The 14,125-nt window shown below is 38.5% G+C and overlaps 1 pseudogene; it reads left to right on the top strand.

Annotated features, from left to right (window-relative positions):
* The first annotated feature begins 245 nt into the window (after positions 1-245).
* LOC114029307 lies at positions 246-828 on the top strand (annotated as a pseudogene).
* The last annotated feature ends 13,297 nt before the right edge of the window (positions 829-14,125 follow it).

Genomic DNA, 14,125 nt, shown 5'->3' with positions numbered 1-14,125 from the left:
TTTTTTTTACATATATTGTGATGATCATGTGGTTTGTATGCTTTGATTTTTAATGATTATTTTTTTTCCTAATGTTGAACTACCCTTGCATCCCCGTTATAAATCCCACTTAGAATGATTGGTTTCTTGGATAAGTCACTATAGCCCATTTGATGGGATTTTGCTAAACATTTGAGTCAATATTCATTAATGATATTAGTCTACAGTTTTCCTTCTGTGTTTTACTTTTCCCTGTTTTAAGCATTAGGACTACATTTGTCTCATAAAAGGATTCTGGTAGGATGCTTTCTCAATTTTTAAAAATAATTTGTGCCTCTTTGGTGAAGGTATCGCCTCTGCAGCCTCGTGGAGCCGGCAGTCCTGCCTCTCCTCCTCCTGATTCACCTCTGTCCGCTCTCCCCGAGGAATAAGTGGGTCAGGAAGCCGCTCCACTGCCATGGCATTCAAGGACACCGGCAAGACCCTCGTGGAGACCGAAGTGTCCATTTACCGGATCCGGATCACCCTCACCAACCGCAATGTGAAGTCCCTCGAGAAAGTGTGTACTGACCTAATTACAGGAGCCAAAGAAAATAACTTGAAAGTGAAAGGACCTGTTCGAATGCCCACTAAGACACTTCGAATCGCAACTAGGAAAACTCCTTGCGGTGAAGCTTCAAAGACTTGGGATCGATTCCAGATGAGAATCCACAAACGCCTTATTGATTTGCACAGTCCTTCCGAAATTGTTAAACAGTTTGTTAAATTGTTAAACACTTCTATCAGCATTGAACCAGGTGTAGAAGTTGAAGTCACCATTGCAGATGCCTAACCAATCATCTCTTTTAATAAATTAATTGCAACTATTAAAAAAAATAATTTGTGAAGTATTGATACTAATTTTTCTTTATCAGTTTGATTGAATTATCCTGTGAATCCATCAGGACCAGGAATTTTTTCTTTGACAATGCATTTATACCTAGATCCTCTATATTTATTTACTATTCTTTTTATGCATCCCATTTTTCAGAAATTTTCTTCATTCTTATTTCTCATTTATTCCCTAGTATATTTCTTTACCCTTCCTTTTCATTTATTCTGAAAACTAACCAAACTGAGCAAATACATAATACCTATGTTTGTCTCATATACTTCCCTCTTAAACCCTTGAAGACATTAGGGTTCTGGAAGGACACTTGTCTCTTCTCCTACTAGAACTTCAGCACTTCATCATCATTTAGCCCTTTCCAATTGTTAAATGTATTTACCTTTCTAGATTTCTTCTGTCCTCTGTGTTTGCATTTCAAAAATCCATTCAGCTCGGATCTTTTCACCGGAATGTTTGAAAGTCCTCTATTCTTGACCATTTCCCCCCTTTTAGGATTATACTCATTTTTTCAGGATGTTATTTTTAATTTTAAGCCTTTATTGTTTCTCTTTTGGAGTATCTTGTTTCAACATTTTTCCCTCCTTTAAAATAGTTGTTGCCAAATCTTAATATAATTCTGATTGAAATGCATTAGTTTTTTACCTCTTTCTGGCTGTTTGATAGTGTTTTTCTTTGACTTGGAAGTTCTGAATTTTGGTTATGCTATCCCTGGGAATTTTCAGTTTAGGCTTTCTTCTAAGAGATTATCAATGGATTCTTTCTACTTTAATTTTACCCTCTGGTTCTAATAGATCTGGGAAGTTTTCATTCATGATTTCTTCAAATATTGTGTGCAGGCTTTTCCTTTGGTCATACTTTTCAGTGAGTTTGATGATTCTTAAATTATCTCTCCTTGAATTGTTTTCCAGGTCTGTTTTTTCTTTATAGTAGATTTAATATTATCTTCTTTTTCAAATCTTTTGATTTTGTTCCAATATTTATTGTTTCATGGAGTCATTGTGTTCTGTTTGCTCCATTCCATTTTTCATGGAGTCCATTTATTGGGCAAGATTTTCTATTTTCTGTTCTTAGCAATTTATTCTTTTTTTTTCCTCCTGGACTTTCATTTGAATTTTTGTAACAAATCTTGTAGTCCTCATGGCCAAAAATTTTTTCTCTGAGGCTTTGCTTATTATTGTGGAATTCTTCTTCTTTTGTATTTACTTCCTGGCATTCTCTTTCCCTTTTAGCTATGTGACCCTGGACAAGTCACCTAACATTTGTCTGCTTCAGTTTCCTCAACCATAAAATGGGCATGATAATAACACCAACCTCCTAAGGTTACTGTGAGGAACAGTGTCTGACACAATTTTGTTTCCTTACTTCTTTGTGTTTTGTGCCACCTGTTTAATTATATTTTTCACCCCAGTTTTTTTTATTGGAATTTGATGTTTTTCTCTGTCCTCTCCAGCACTATTAAATAGATTGAGTAGGCCTTCTATGATCTTTTCCTTTTTTAAGTTTTTTTTCTGATCTAAATGGGCTGGGCACATAGTATGTAGGGCTGTGTGGTTCCCTACTGGTGATGGAAAAAGACCAGCATTCAGATGGGGTCAGATTCCCCCTTCCCAACCAATCCCCCAGATGTCACTTGGGGCCAAAACCTACTGGCGAATCTTAAATTGTCCAATGTTGGAAGAACTTGAAATACTTTGAGATGCAGCCCCCAGGAAAACTACCATAGAAGAAAATGGGGGGGGGGGGGAAGAGTGAAATTACCAAAGATCTCAGGAGGAAGGAAACTCAAAGACTTAGAACATAAGGAGATAAACCAATAGGGAAGACATTGAAAACATAAGGAAATTTGGCCTCCAGATTTTGCAAAAAAGTTTTGGCACCCATAAATAAATGCTACAAAACAAAGGAAAATGATCCAACACCTGATGAGGCTGTAGATTTTGAAGAGAGCATAGAACCACAGCACACTGTTCCTGAATGGTTTAAAAGAGCATTGTGGGAGCAGAATTTATGGCCTTCACATCAGAAATAATTGGCAGAATAGAAAAACTTTAATCTGCAGTGGCAAGTCTTGCCAGAGACAAAAAGAGGATAACTGATTGAGAATGCAATAGACAGTGTTTTCTTTCACAACATAGCTAATATGGAAATATGTTTTGCATGACCTTCATATGTATGATCTATATCAGATTGCTTGATTTCTCAATGAGGGGGCAGGGATGGAGGGGAGAAAAGAATTTGGAACTCAAAATAAAAAAATGTTAAAAATTATTTTATGTGTAATTCAAAAAAAATAAAATATAGAATATATAAAATTTAATATACACATAAAATATAAAAATTTAAAGCTTAAAAAAAAGAGAATGCAATAGACAGAAGCAAAGGAAAATCTAGAATAAGAAAAGCAAAACAATAACAGGAAAAGAAAGTATTTTCTCCATACAAGCCATTTATCAGGTATAAAAACAACTTAAGGATTTTAGGACTTCCACTAAAACAAAAGTCAAAAAACCTGAAACCATAATGCCCAGATCTCCTCAACAGAGAAAACTAATTTCTAATTAAAAGAATCCATCTATTTCCTTCAGAAAACAAAGTGAGGCTGCAAACTCAAAGACACATGGTTAAAGTTAACGGTTTCACTAAGAAGCAATATTTTGCTAGGAACTTGAAGAAAGACCTTCAAATAAAAAAGAAAGGATATTTGAGTAACACAAAATTATTCCACACCCACCAGAAAATGCAGGAGAGAATAAAATAATGTGTTTAGAAAATCAATGGAGCTCAAGATGAAACATAAGGTGACCTATCCTACAAATATGAGCCTAATCATGAACGAAAAATAAAAATGGATGTTCAATAATAAAGAGACATTGAAACATTTTCAGAAAGATAATCAGACCTAAAGAGATTATTTGCTTTTCAGTCATCCCAGAAAAAAGAAATACAGGAAAGGTAAACAGATATAGGACACCACGGATGACAACAACAGCAAAATAGCAACAGAGATCATTAATCTAAATGTACAAAAGGAGACACAGGTAACAGCATAAGTCAAATAGAAGTTATTATGGAGAAATAGGCCTGAAATATGGACTTAAACCTCATGAAACCCAAGTTTCCAGGTAAATCAATGTTTTCTTTTTCTTTTTTTTGTGGGACTGAATTACAGAATGAAAAGCACATAAAAAGGAGGAGGGGAGAAAGAAGATAAAAGGGAAGGTAACTTAATTCAAAAGCTATCAATGAAAGGAAAATAACTCCTGTCTCTCAGGAAGAAGAAAACCTATAGGAGAATGGGTAAAGATGCAAAGGGGAGTTGGTAGAGGGGACTGAAAAGGGTCAAAGAAAGGGGGAAACTATGTTTCAATGGTAGGAAAGGGTACCACTAATGAATGTTTTTTTTTGGGGGGAGAAAAGAGATCTTTTATTAAGGGAGATGGGGACCTTACAATAGGTATTATCCACAGGAATCTGGCGCTCAGAAAAATCACTAATCCTGCCTCAGGAGAAGAATCAGAAGTCCAGGGTGCTTCTGAACATAGAAGAGTGGAAGGATACAGATGCAGAGAAGAGATTTTGAGGCAAGGAGTTGGGGGAGATGACCAAGGGGAGGGCAAAGGTCAATAATGAACTGAATAGCCAGCAAACTAGGAAGAATCCTACCATGGATTATGTCCTCTCTATCATCTGTAGGAATTGGTGTTTCAAGGAGTGAGGCCCATCAGAAAAAAGGGAACTGGAGGCAAGCTCTACAAAGCAGTAGCAGATATGCTCTAGAAGAGTGATTCTAATATGGTACCTCAAAATTTTGAATTCCAAGAGGTATACAGAGAATAAAGGACTAAATAAGTATAAGGACTATGAATCAAAGAATAAAAATATAGAATAGACAGAAGGCACAGAAAATAATCTTAAAAATTAGTGAACAAAAATTGAAGAGGACAAAGGAAAGCTAAGGGGGGGGCTCGATTTGACTATTTAACTGAGAGGAAAAGAGGGGGGAAGAATTCAATAACCAGATAAAGCAGGAAAGAAAAAGAAACTGATAAGCAAAACTATAAAATTGATTTGTAAAATTTCATATTGCAATTCTACTAGAAAGATAAAATGCAAAAGAGTGTACACATTGATATTATATTTAGATACAAGGAAGCAATGAGTGACTTTCAAAATGTTGTCTTGGGGTCAGTAATTTTCAACAGAGGAATCATGGTTATTATGTCATAACACGTGGGCCAAGTATCCCTCAAAAATGTGTAGAAAATCTTCCCGATGAGATGGTTACATGAAAGGTGGTAGAGAAGCCCAGCTCTCTAATCCCACAAATATCCAACAATGAAGAAATCCACAACAAAAAGAATCAAAAGTAAACTCCTTCATCAACTCTGGCAACCCATCAGGAAACGAGTTGGGGCAGGGAGAGGAGGGAAGTCAAAATAAAGCCTCCCATCTCTGTGGACTGCAGTGGTAAGGCCAAAAATACTGATTTACCTGGAGGCTGGGTTTCATGAGGTTGATATTTCTCCTGGCAAGCAAGGCCAGCACCAATAATTGGCACCTGAAGCCAGATCCAGGCTCCAGCCTCAGAAGACAAAGACAGGATCAGCCTTGAAATATCACTACTTAGAGAATAAGGGTTTATCCTTTATAGGATGCTTTTAGTCCAAGTGACATTTTTGTTCACTGGATGACACAGATGTTATCACTTTACTGATAAAGTTACAAGGTTATTACTGTAAAGTTTCAAGTAAAAAACTTTTATCTTTATTATTATGAACTTGACAAACATCAACAATAATTTTCATACAAAAAAGAAATATGAAACCCTGAATCTCTATTATACAAATCTTCTTTAAAGCATATATATAACAAGTTCAATACAGTAGTTCTCAAAATGTCCTGCAACTTTGTCTTCGGCTGAACTTCTGAGACTTTTTTTCCTTTTTTCGCATCACTATCAAAATTAGTACATTTTGTGAATGAAGTTGTTGTTGTTCAGTCATTCAGTCATGTCTTAACTCTTCATGACCCCATGAACCATAGCACACCAGACCCTTCTATCCTCCACTATCTCTCAAAGTCTGTCCAAGTTGATGTCTGTTGTTTCCATGACACCATCTACCCATCTCATCCTGTACTGTCTCCCTCTCCTTTTGCCTTCCATCTGTGCCAACATCAGGGTCTTTTCCAATGTGTCCTGTCTTTTCATTATGTGGCCAAAGTATTTAAGTTTTAGTTTCAGTATTTGACCTTGCAGTGAAGAGCTGGGATTAATTTCTTTAAGTATTAATTGATTTGATCTCCTTGCTGTCCAAGGGACCCTCAAAAGTCTTCTCTAGCATCACAATTTCAATGTGTTGATTCTGTGGTGTTCAGATTTCCTTTTAGTCCAACTATCACAGCTATACATTGCTACTAGAAAAACCATAGTTTTGGGGGCGGAGCCAAGATGGCAGAGGGAAAGCAGTGACTATCTTGAGCTGTCCAAATACCTAAAAAAATGGCTCTAAACAAATTCTAAAGCAGCAGAACCCACAAAAAGACATAGTGAAACAAATTTCCAGCCAAAGACAGCCTGGATGGTTGATCAGAAAGGTATATTACGTCAGGTGGGGAGAGGAGCGCAGTTTGCTGTGGGCGCACAGGCCACAGCAACCCTGGAGCAGGCCTCAGAGGACTGAATCATGAGGAGCTGTGGCGGTTTCCAGACTTCTCAACCCAGGAACGCCAAAGACAATGTGGAAGGTCAGTGGGCAAAGTCTGTGACTGCAGTGAGAGAGGAGCTAGGTCTCAGCCGCAAGTCTTGAGTGCGGCCTGGGGCAGCAACAGTTTCCTGAGCTTCTGGCACACAGACTGAGGGGCAATCGAGTGGCTGATCAGAGAGGGAATGCAAGGATCTCTTTGCCAGGGCTGAGGCAGGAATCTCTTGCTTTACCGGTGCTTGGATCAGGGTCACAGTTCTGAGGGGCGGTCCTGGGGCAAGGAGGAACGCTGGTGTGGTGAAGCTTGTTGTGACTGTGGAGAGGAAACACCTTGCTCCTCATCATACCACCTTGGAAGAACTGAAAATTTACAGGTCCCTATAAGTACCTCTGAAAACAGCTGTACAAACCCCCAAAGCTTGGGACAGTACACTCTTCACATTAGAAGCAGACTTTTACCTTAACAAAGAGTTTAAAACTCAAGTAATTGGCCGGGAACATGAATAAGCAGCACAAGAAGAGTCAGACTATATTATCTTACTTTGGTGACAAAGAAGATCAAAACACACAACTAGAAGAAGACCACAAAGCCAAAGCTCCTACATGCAAAGCCTCCAAGAAAAATATGAATCAGTCTCAAGACCTTGGAAGAGCTCAAAATGGATTTTGGGAAGCAATTAAGAAAGTAGAGGAAAAACTGAGAGTGATGCAAGAAAATCATGAAAGACAAGTCAATAGCTGGCTAAAGGAGACCCAAAAAAATACTGAAGAAAATAACCCCATAAAAAATAGCCTAACCCAAATGGCAAAAGAAGTCCAAAAAGCCAATGAGGAGAAGAATGCCCTAAAAAGCAAAATTGGCCAAATGGAAAAAGAAGTCCAAAAGCTTACTGAAGAAAATACTTCCTTAAAAATTAGAATAGAGCAATTGGAAGCTAGTGACTTGATGAGAAATCAAGACACTGTAAAACAAATCCAAAAGAATGAAAAATTAGAAAACAATGTGAAATATCTCATTGGAAAAACAGCTGACCTGGAAAATAGATCCAGGAGAGAGAATTTAAAAATTATTGGACTATCTGAAAGCCATGATCAAAAAAAAGAGCCTAGACATCATCTTTCAAGAAATTTTCAAGGAAAACTGTCCTGCTATTTTAGAACCAGAGGGCAAAATAGAAATTGAAAGAATCCACCGATCTCCTCCTGAAAGAGATCCCCACACAAGAAAACTTCTAGGAATGTTGTAGCCAAATTCCAGAGTTCCCAGGTCAAGGAGAAAATATTACAAGCAGCCAGAAAAAAACAATTCAAGTATTGTGGAAACACAATCAGGATAACACAAGATTTAGCTGCTTCTACATTAAGGGACCACAGGGCATGGAATATAATATTCCGGAGAGCAAAGGAGATAGGATTACAACCAAGAATCACCTACCCAGAAAAACTGGGTATAATCCTGCAGGGGAAAAAACGGTCATTCAGTGAAATAGAGGACTTTCAAGCATTCTTGATGAAAAGACCAGAGTTGAATAGAAAATTTGATTTTCAAATCTAAGACTCGCATGGAACGTGAAGAGGTAAATAGGAAAGAGAAAATCATAAAAGACTTATTAAGGTTGAACTGTTTACATTCCTGCATGGAAAGATGATATTTGTAACTCATGAGACCTTTGTCAGTATTAGGGTAGTTGGAGGGGAAAAAATTATATGTACGTATATATGGATATAGATAGATATAGAGGGCACAGGGCGAGCTGAAAATGAAGGGGTCATATCTGGAGAATAAAATTAAGGGGTGAGAGAGGAATATACTAGGAGAAGGAGAAAGGAAGAGGTAGAAAGGGGTAAATTATCTCACAAAAAAAAAACAGAAAAGAAAAGGCTCTTACAGTGGAGGGGAAACGGGAGAAGGTGAGAGGGAATGAGTGAATCTTATTCTCATAGGATTTGACTTAAGGAGGGAATAACATACACACTCAATTGGGTATTGAAATCTGTCTTACCCTACAGGAAAATAGGGGGGAAGGGGACAAGAGAGTAGGGGAATGATAGAGAGGAGGGCAGATTGGGAAAGGGAGTAATCAGAAGCAAATAGTTCTAAGGAGGGACAGGGTCAAAAGGAAGAATAGAATAAATGGGTGGATGGGATAGGATTAAGGGAAATAGAGTTAGTTTTTCACAGCATGTCTACTATGGAAGTGTTTTGCATAACTGCACATCTATAACCTATATTTAGTTGCTTGCCTTATCAATGAGCCTGGGTGGGGAGGGAGGAAGGGAGAAAGTTTGGAACCCAGAGTTTTAAAAACACATGTTTGAAAAAAAGTGTTTTCACATGCAACTGGGAAATAAGAAATACAGGAAACAGGGTACAGAAATCCATCCTGCCGTACAGAAAAATTGAAGGGGAAGGGGATAAGAGAAGGGGGGGAGAGATAGAAGGGAAGGCAGACTAGAGGAAGGGGTATTCAGAATGCATGCCATCTTGGGGTGAGGGGAGGGGCGAGATGGGGTGAAAATTTGGAACTCAAAATCCTGTGGAAGTAAATGTTGAAAACAAAAAAATAAAATAAAAATTACCATAAAAAAAAAAGAAAAACCATAGCTTTGATTATATGGACCTTTGTCAGTAAGGCAATGTCTCTGCTTTTTAGTATGCTGTCCAGATTTGCCATATCTTTCCTTCCAACAAGCAAGCATCTTTTAATTTCATGGCTGCATTTGTCATCTATAGTGATCTTTGAGCCCAAGAATACGAAATCTGACATTCTTTCCATTTCTTCTCCCTCTATTGACCAGAAAGTGATTGGACCATTTACCATGATCTTAGTTTTTTTGATGTTAAATATCAAGTGGCTTCTTAATTCCTCTTCACTTTATGCCATCAGAATGGTATCATTTGCATATTGAGACTGTCAGTATTTCTCCTGGCAACCTTAATTCCAGCTTTTGATTCATCCAGGCTGGCCTTTTGAATGATGCACTCTGCATATAAATTAAATTAATAAGATAACAATATACAGCCTTGTTGTATTCCTTTTCCTATCTCAGACCAATCAGTTTTTCCATATTCAGTTCTAACTGTTGTTTCTTAGCCCACATGGTTTCTCAGGAGACAAGCAAGATGGTTTTGTACCCTCCTCAAAAAAAAAGAAAAAGGGTCTCCCTTTAAACATAGTCTAGAAAAAAAAACCCCACCCATTGGCCATGTCTGAAAATATATGACTCATTCTGCACTTCTGGTGCATCACCTTTCTGCCAAGAATTGGAAAGGTTGATTCATTGTCAGTCTTCTAGAACCGTGGTTGGTTATTGTAATGATTAGTTCTTAAGTGTCTGAAAATTGTTTTCCTTTACAGGAAATATTGTAGCCATTGTATAAATTGTTTTCCTGGATCTGTTCATTCCTCCTCAGTTCAAACAAGTCTTCCTAGATTTCTCTGAATCTGTCCCTTTGGTAATTTCATACAGCACAATAATATTCCATTACATTTATAAACCATAATTGATTTACCTATTCCATAATTTACGGGCAGCTCCCTTAGTTTCCAGTTATTGTTGTTTTTGTTGTTCTTGCTGTAACAAAAAATGCTGCTATAATTATTTTCGTATGAGTCTTTTTCACCCTTTAAAAATATTTAGGGGTTTCTGTTTAGTAGTGGTATCAATGGGTCAAATGGTAATCACAATTTAGTGACTTTTTAAGTATAATTTCAAATTACTTTCCAGAATGGATGTACCAAATCACAGTTCCACCACTGATTCATGTGTGTGTGTGTGTGTGTGTGTGTGTGTGTGTGTGAAAGAGACAGAGACAGAGAGACATACACACAGAGAATCTTCTACACCCCCTCCAACAATTAATACTTTCCTCTTCTTGGTCATTTTTGATGATCTGATGGGTGTAAGGAAGGACCTCAGAAGTGTTTTAATTTGCATTTCTCATATTATTAGTGATTTGAGCATTTTCCCCATATCATTGTAGATAACTTCCTTTGAGACATGCCTGTTTATATCCTTTGACTGTTGGAGTATGGTCCTTGTTTCCATATAGTTGAATTAATGTCATATATAGTTTGAAATAAAACTTGTTATCAGAGAAATTTGCAACACAGTTTTGCCCCAGTTCTCTATTTCCCTTCTAATGTTAGCTGCAATGATTTTATTTGTGCAAATACTTTCCAATTTTGTTTACTCACAATTGTCCACTTCATCTCATCGGATTCACTTTATTCCTTTTTTTGTTGAGAACTCTTCTAAATTCCATTGTTGTGAAAGGTATATCCTTCCTTTTCCCTCTATTTTGAAAAGAAAATTAGAAAACACGTAGAACAAAACATGCGTATGACCAAAAGTCATTCCCCAATAGCTAAGTTGCCAAAGGATGTGAAGAATCTCACACACACACACACACACACACACACCCACAGAATTGTAACTTATTAGCAACCATATGAAAGAATGCTCTGAATCACTAATAAGAGAAATACAAACCAAAATGGGCTTTATCCAGGGCCCTCTTCTTTTCTCCCTCTATACTTTTTCATTTAGTGATCTCATCAGCTCCTATGGATCCAATTACCCTAACTTCTCTGCTTACACCCAGTCTCACATCTCCAACTGTCTGTTGGACATCTGCAACTGCATGTCCTAAAGACATTTTAAACTCACTATGTCTAAAACTGAACTAATTATCTTTCCCCCCAAATCATCCTCCCTTCCAAATTTCTCTATTACTGCCTAAGGCACCACCATCCTCCCAGTTCTCTAACCTCTCAACCTAGGTGTTATCTTTGACTTGTCACACTCTCTCATTTCCCTATAGATTTCCCTATAGATTCTCTCATATTCAATCTATTGTCCAGGCTTGTCAATTTCATCTTTGTAAGATCTCTCAAGTATACCACCTTCTCTCCTCTGAAACTTTTACTACCCTGGTGCAGGAGCTCATCTTCTCGTAGCCTGAAATAGCCTCCTAATTGGTCTTCCTGCCATAAGTCTCCCCTCACTCTAGTCCATTTCTAGTCAGTCACCAATCTCAGTGATTGCTAGATGATGGAGTAGGGGAGGAAAAGATTTAGGATGAAGGTAAATTGATTTCATTGACTATGGAACAGGCATTCCAGAGGGCATAGTAGATGGGGTGGATAGTGTTTAGATGGGATTTTGGGGTGGGAGGGTTGAGTGGGATCAGGAGGTGAGAGGTGGGGAATGAGGCTTGGTTGATTACCTACTGTGGCTCAGAATCACTAGGAAATGCAGAATACGAACAGGAGTAAATCATGGAGTGGAGAGTGCTACTTCTCTTCCCAGAGGAGATTGGAGATCAGGCAGGAGACAAGTGCAAGATGAGATGGAAGGCATGTGGTCAGATGGTAGATGCTGTTTCACTTTTCTTTCCTCAGAAGGCTGGAGATTAGGCGAAAGAAGCTGCAGCTGTTGCTGGAATCTAAACCTGCACAGCTGGGGATGGAAATCCCACTCCCCACTGTCTTTCCAATCTCTCTTTCTTCAGGCCCAGGTGCAGCAGGAGATGAAAGCCCTGAGGTCAGAAGGAAAGTGCTCCTCTTCTCACCGGAGGTTCTTCACACTGGGAGAGATGGGAGATTAGTCTGTGTGCAGCCAGAGGTTGAAATCACCTTGTGGTGGGACATACGGTAGTTGCCTTTGGCCAGCTCCTAGCAGCCTGAGGGTGGAATTCAGACAGGTGAAGCAGGAAGTGGAAGTCTTGAGCCCTGCATGTGAAAGTCATGTCGATACAGGTGCTCCTTGCTGTCTTCCCTTAGGGGACATGGGCAACAGGAGATGGAAGCTTTGGATTAAGAGAAAGGTAAGTTTCTGCAGTTTTGATGATTTCTGGTGATATTGCAGAACAAATTCCCTAGATTCCTCTTTGAACCTAGGGAGAAAGAAATAATGAAATGATCCAGTAGCGAAGAGGGTTGGAGTTCCTGCGATTGTCCCCAAATGCACCTGAAAGACACTGGACATTCACACCCCTACAAGAACTAGATGACTAAAACTTTAATTTCTCATATTGTCTTAAGGTATCTACAATTGATCAAAGCTCATAAAACCTCAGTACATGCTAAGTGCTCAGTACCCACCTATGTCAACTATCAAAAAAAATTTTTTTTGCCTTGGAATTAATTTACTTTTAGCGCTCCTCCTCTTCCTGAAAGATGTTCTTAATGAATGCATTCCTTTGACTAGAGGCTTTTCCACCCAGTTCTCAGATGTGCGTGTTTATTCTGAGACAGCATGTTCCTTTATGTTGCCTTAGTCAGAACTCTCTCAGTGTGTGAATTAAGCACATAAATAATTGAGGTTGACAAATATCAAGGGGAGGAAGAAAAGGCACACAGCTTCTAGCTGGCAGGTTATAACAAGAATGCTGATGAGTAATGTTACAGATTAAAAAGCAGGTAGGCAAAATTTTAGTTTGGCTTTTTTTTTAATGAAAAGTTATCACTATCACCATTCTAGCTATAATGTGATATGTTACTCTGTTGGACCGTACGTGTGAGATTAAGTATATATGATAAAAGTGTTCCTTGGCATTCAGTGACTCCTTTGGGCCACTTCAAAGCATTACTGAGGAGTCTAAAAGGAGACCTTTCTTGTTCTTTCCTGTTCTAACTTCCCAGACAACTTCTGTGTGCCTACCTAATGAAGAACTTTGCAATAGGTTAGGGGTGGGGAAAGACAGAAAAATGTAATTCTTCTTTAACCCTGTACACTATGTTTTTGTGGGTCTTTGTCTTGTTACATAGATACGATTGTCTCCTTGTTGTCAACGTGAATTTTAAATGAAAACAGTAAATGCAACAAAATTGAGATCTTTAATCAGGGCAAATGAATTGCAGCTTGGGGTGCACCATAACAAGTGCTGGGATACCCCAGGAGGGGGCTGGAAACAGATTTATGTAGGGTACAAAGGCAGAGACAATGACTAGGCTGAAGGTGGGAGAGGTTAGGCATCTCACAGTTTCACAACCTAAGTTGTTTGGCCTAACAAGCAAAAATCCATAAAGAAAGCTTGGGAATCTCTGAAGGGGAAAGTTTGGGAGGTCTACAAAATAAGCAGAAGCTGCAAGCGACAATGTCTGGTCAGCCCCTGGCAACTCATTGGTCTGGGAATGGAGGACTGTGCAGCTTCTGTCAGTTCTTAGTCAACTGTGTTTGTCCATTGTCTGGAACTTTAGAAAGTGGGGAGGTAGGGGGCAGCTAGGTGTCACACTGGATAGAGACTGACCCTGGAATCAGGAGGACCTGAGTTCAAATCTGACCTTAGACACTTGACACTAGCTGTGTGACCCTGGGCAAGTCACTTAACCCCAACTGCCTCACCAAAAAAAAAAAAGAAAGAAAGAAAGAAAGAAAGGGGGGAGGTGGGAAGGGATAGGAGCTTTTTAGATTTCAATGTTTATATTCTCATAGTAGTGTCATGCACACAGTATGCATTCGAATATTTATTTGCTTAGATAGATAAAGCTTTGCCCACATCCTTAGGGGTAAGTCTCATGACAAGATATTAAAAAAATTTTTTTTTAAC

Source organism: Vombatus ursinus, unplaced genomic scaffold (genome assembly GCF_900497805.2).
Source record: "Vombatus ursinus unplaced genomic scaffold, bare-nosed wombat genome assembly UNPS02014924.1, whole genome shotgun sequence".
Taxonomy (NCBI): Eukaryota; Metazoa; Chordata; class Mammalia; order Diprotodontia; family Vombatidae; genus Vombatus; species Vombatus ursinus.
Note: the sequence above shows the minus strand (reverse complement) of the source record. Positions and strands in the feature narration are given on the sequence as shown.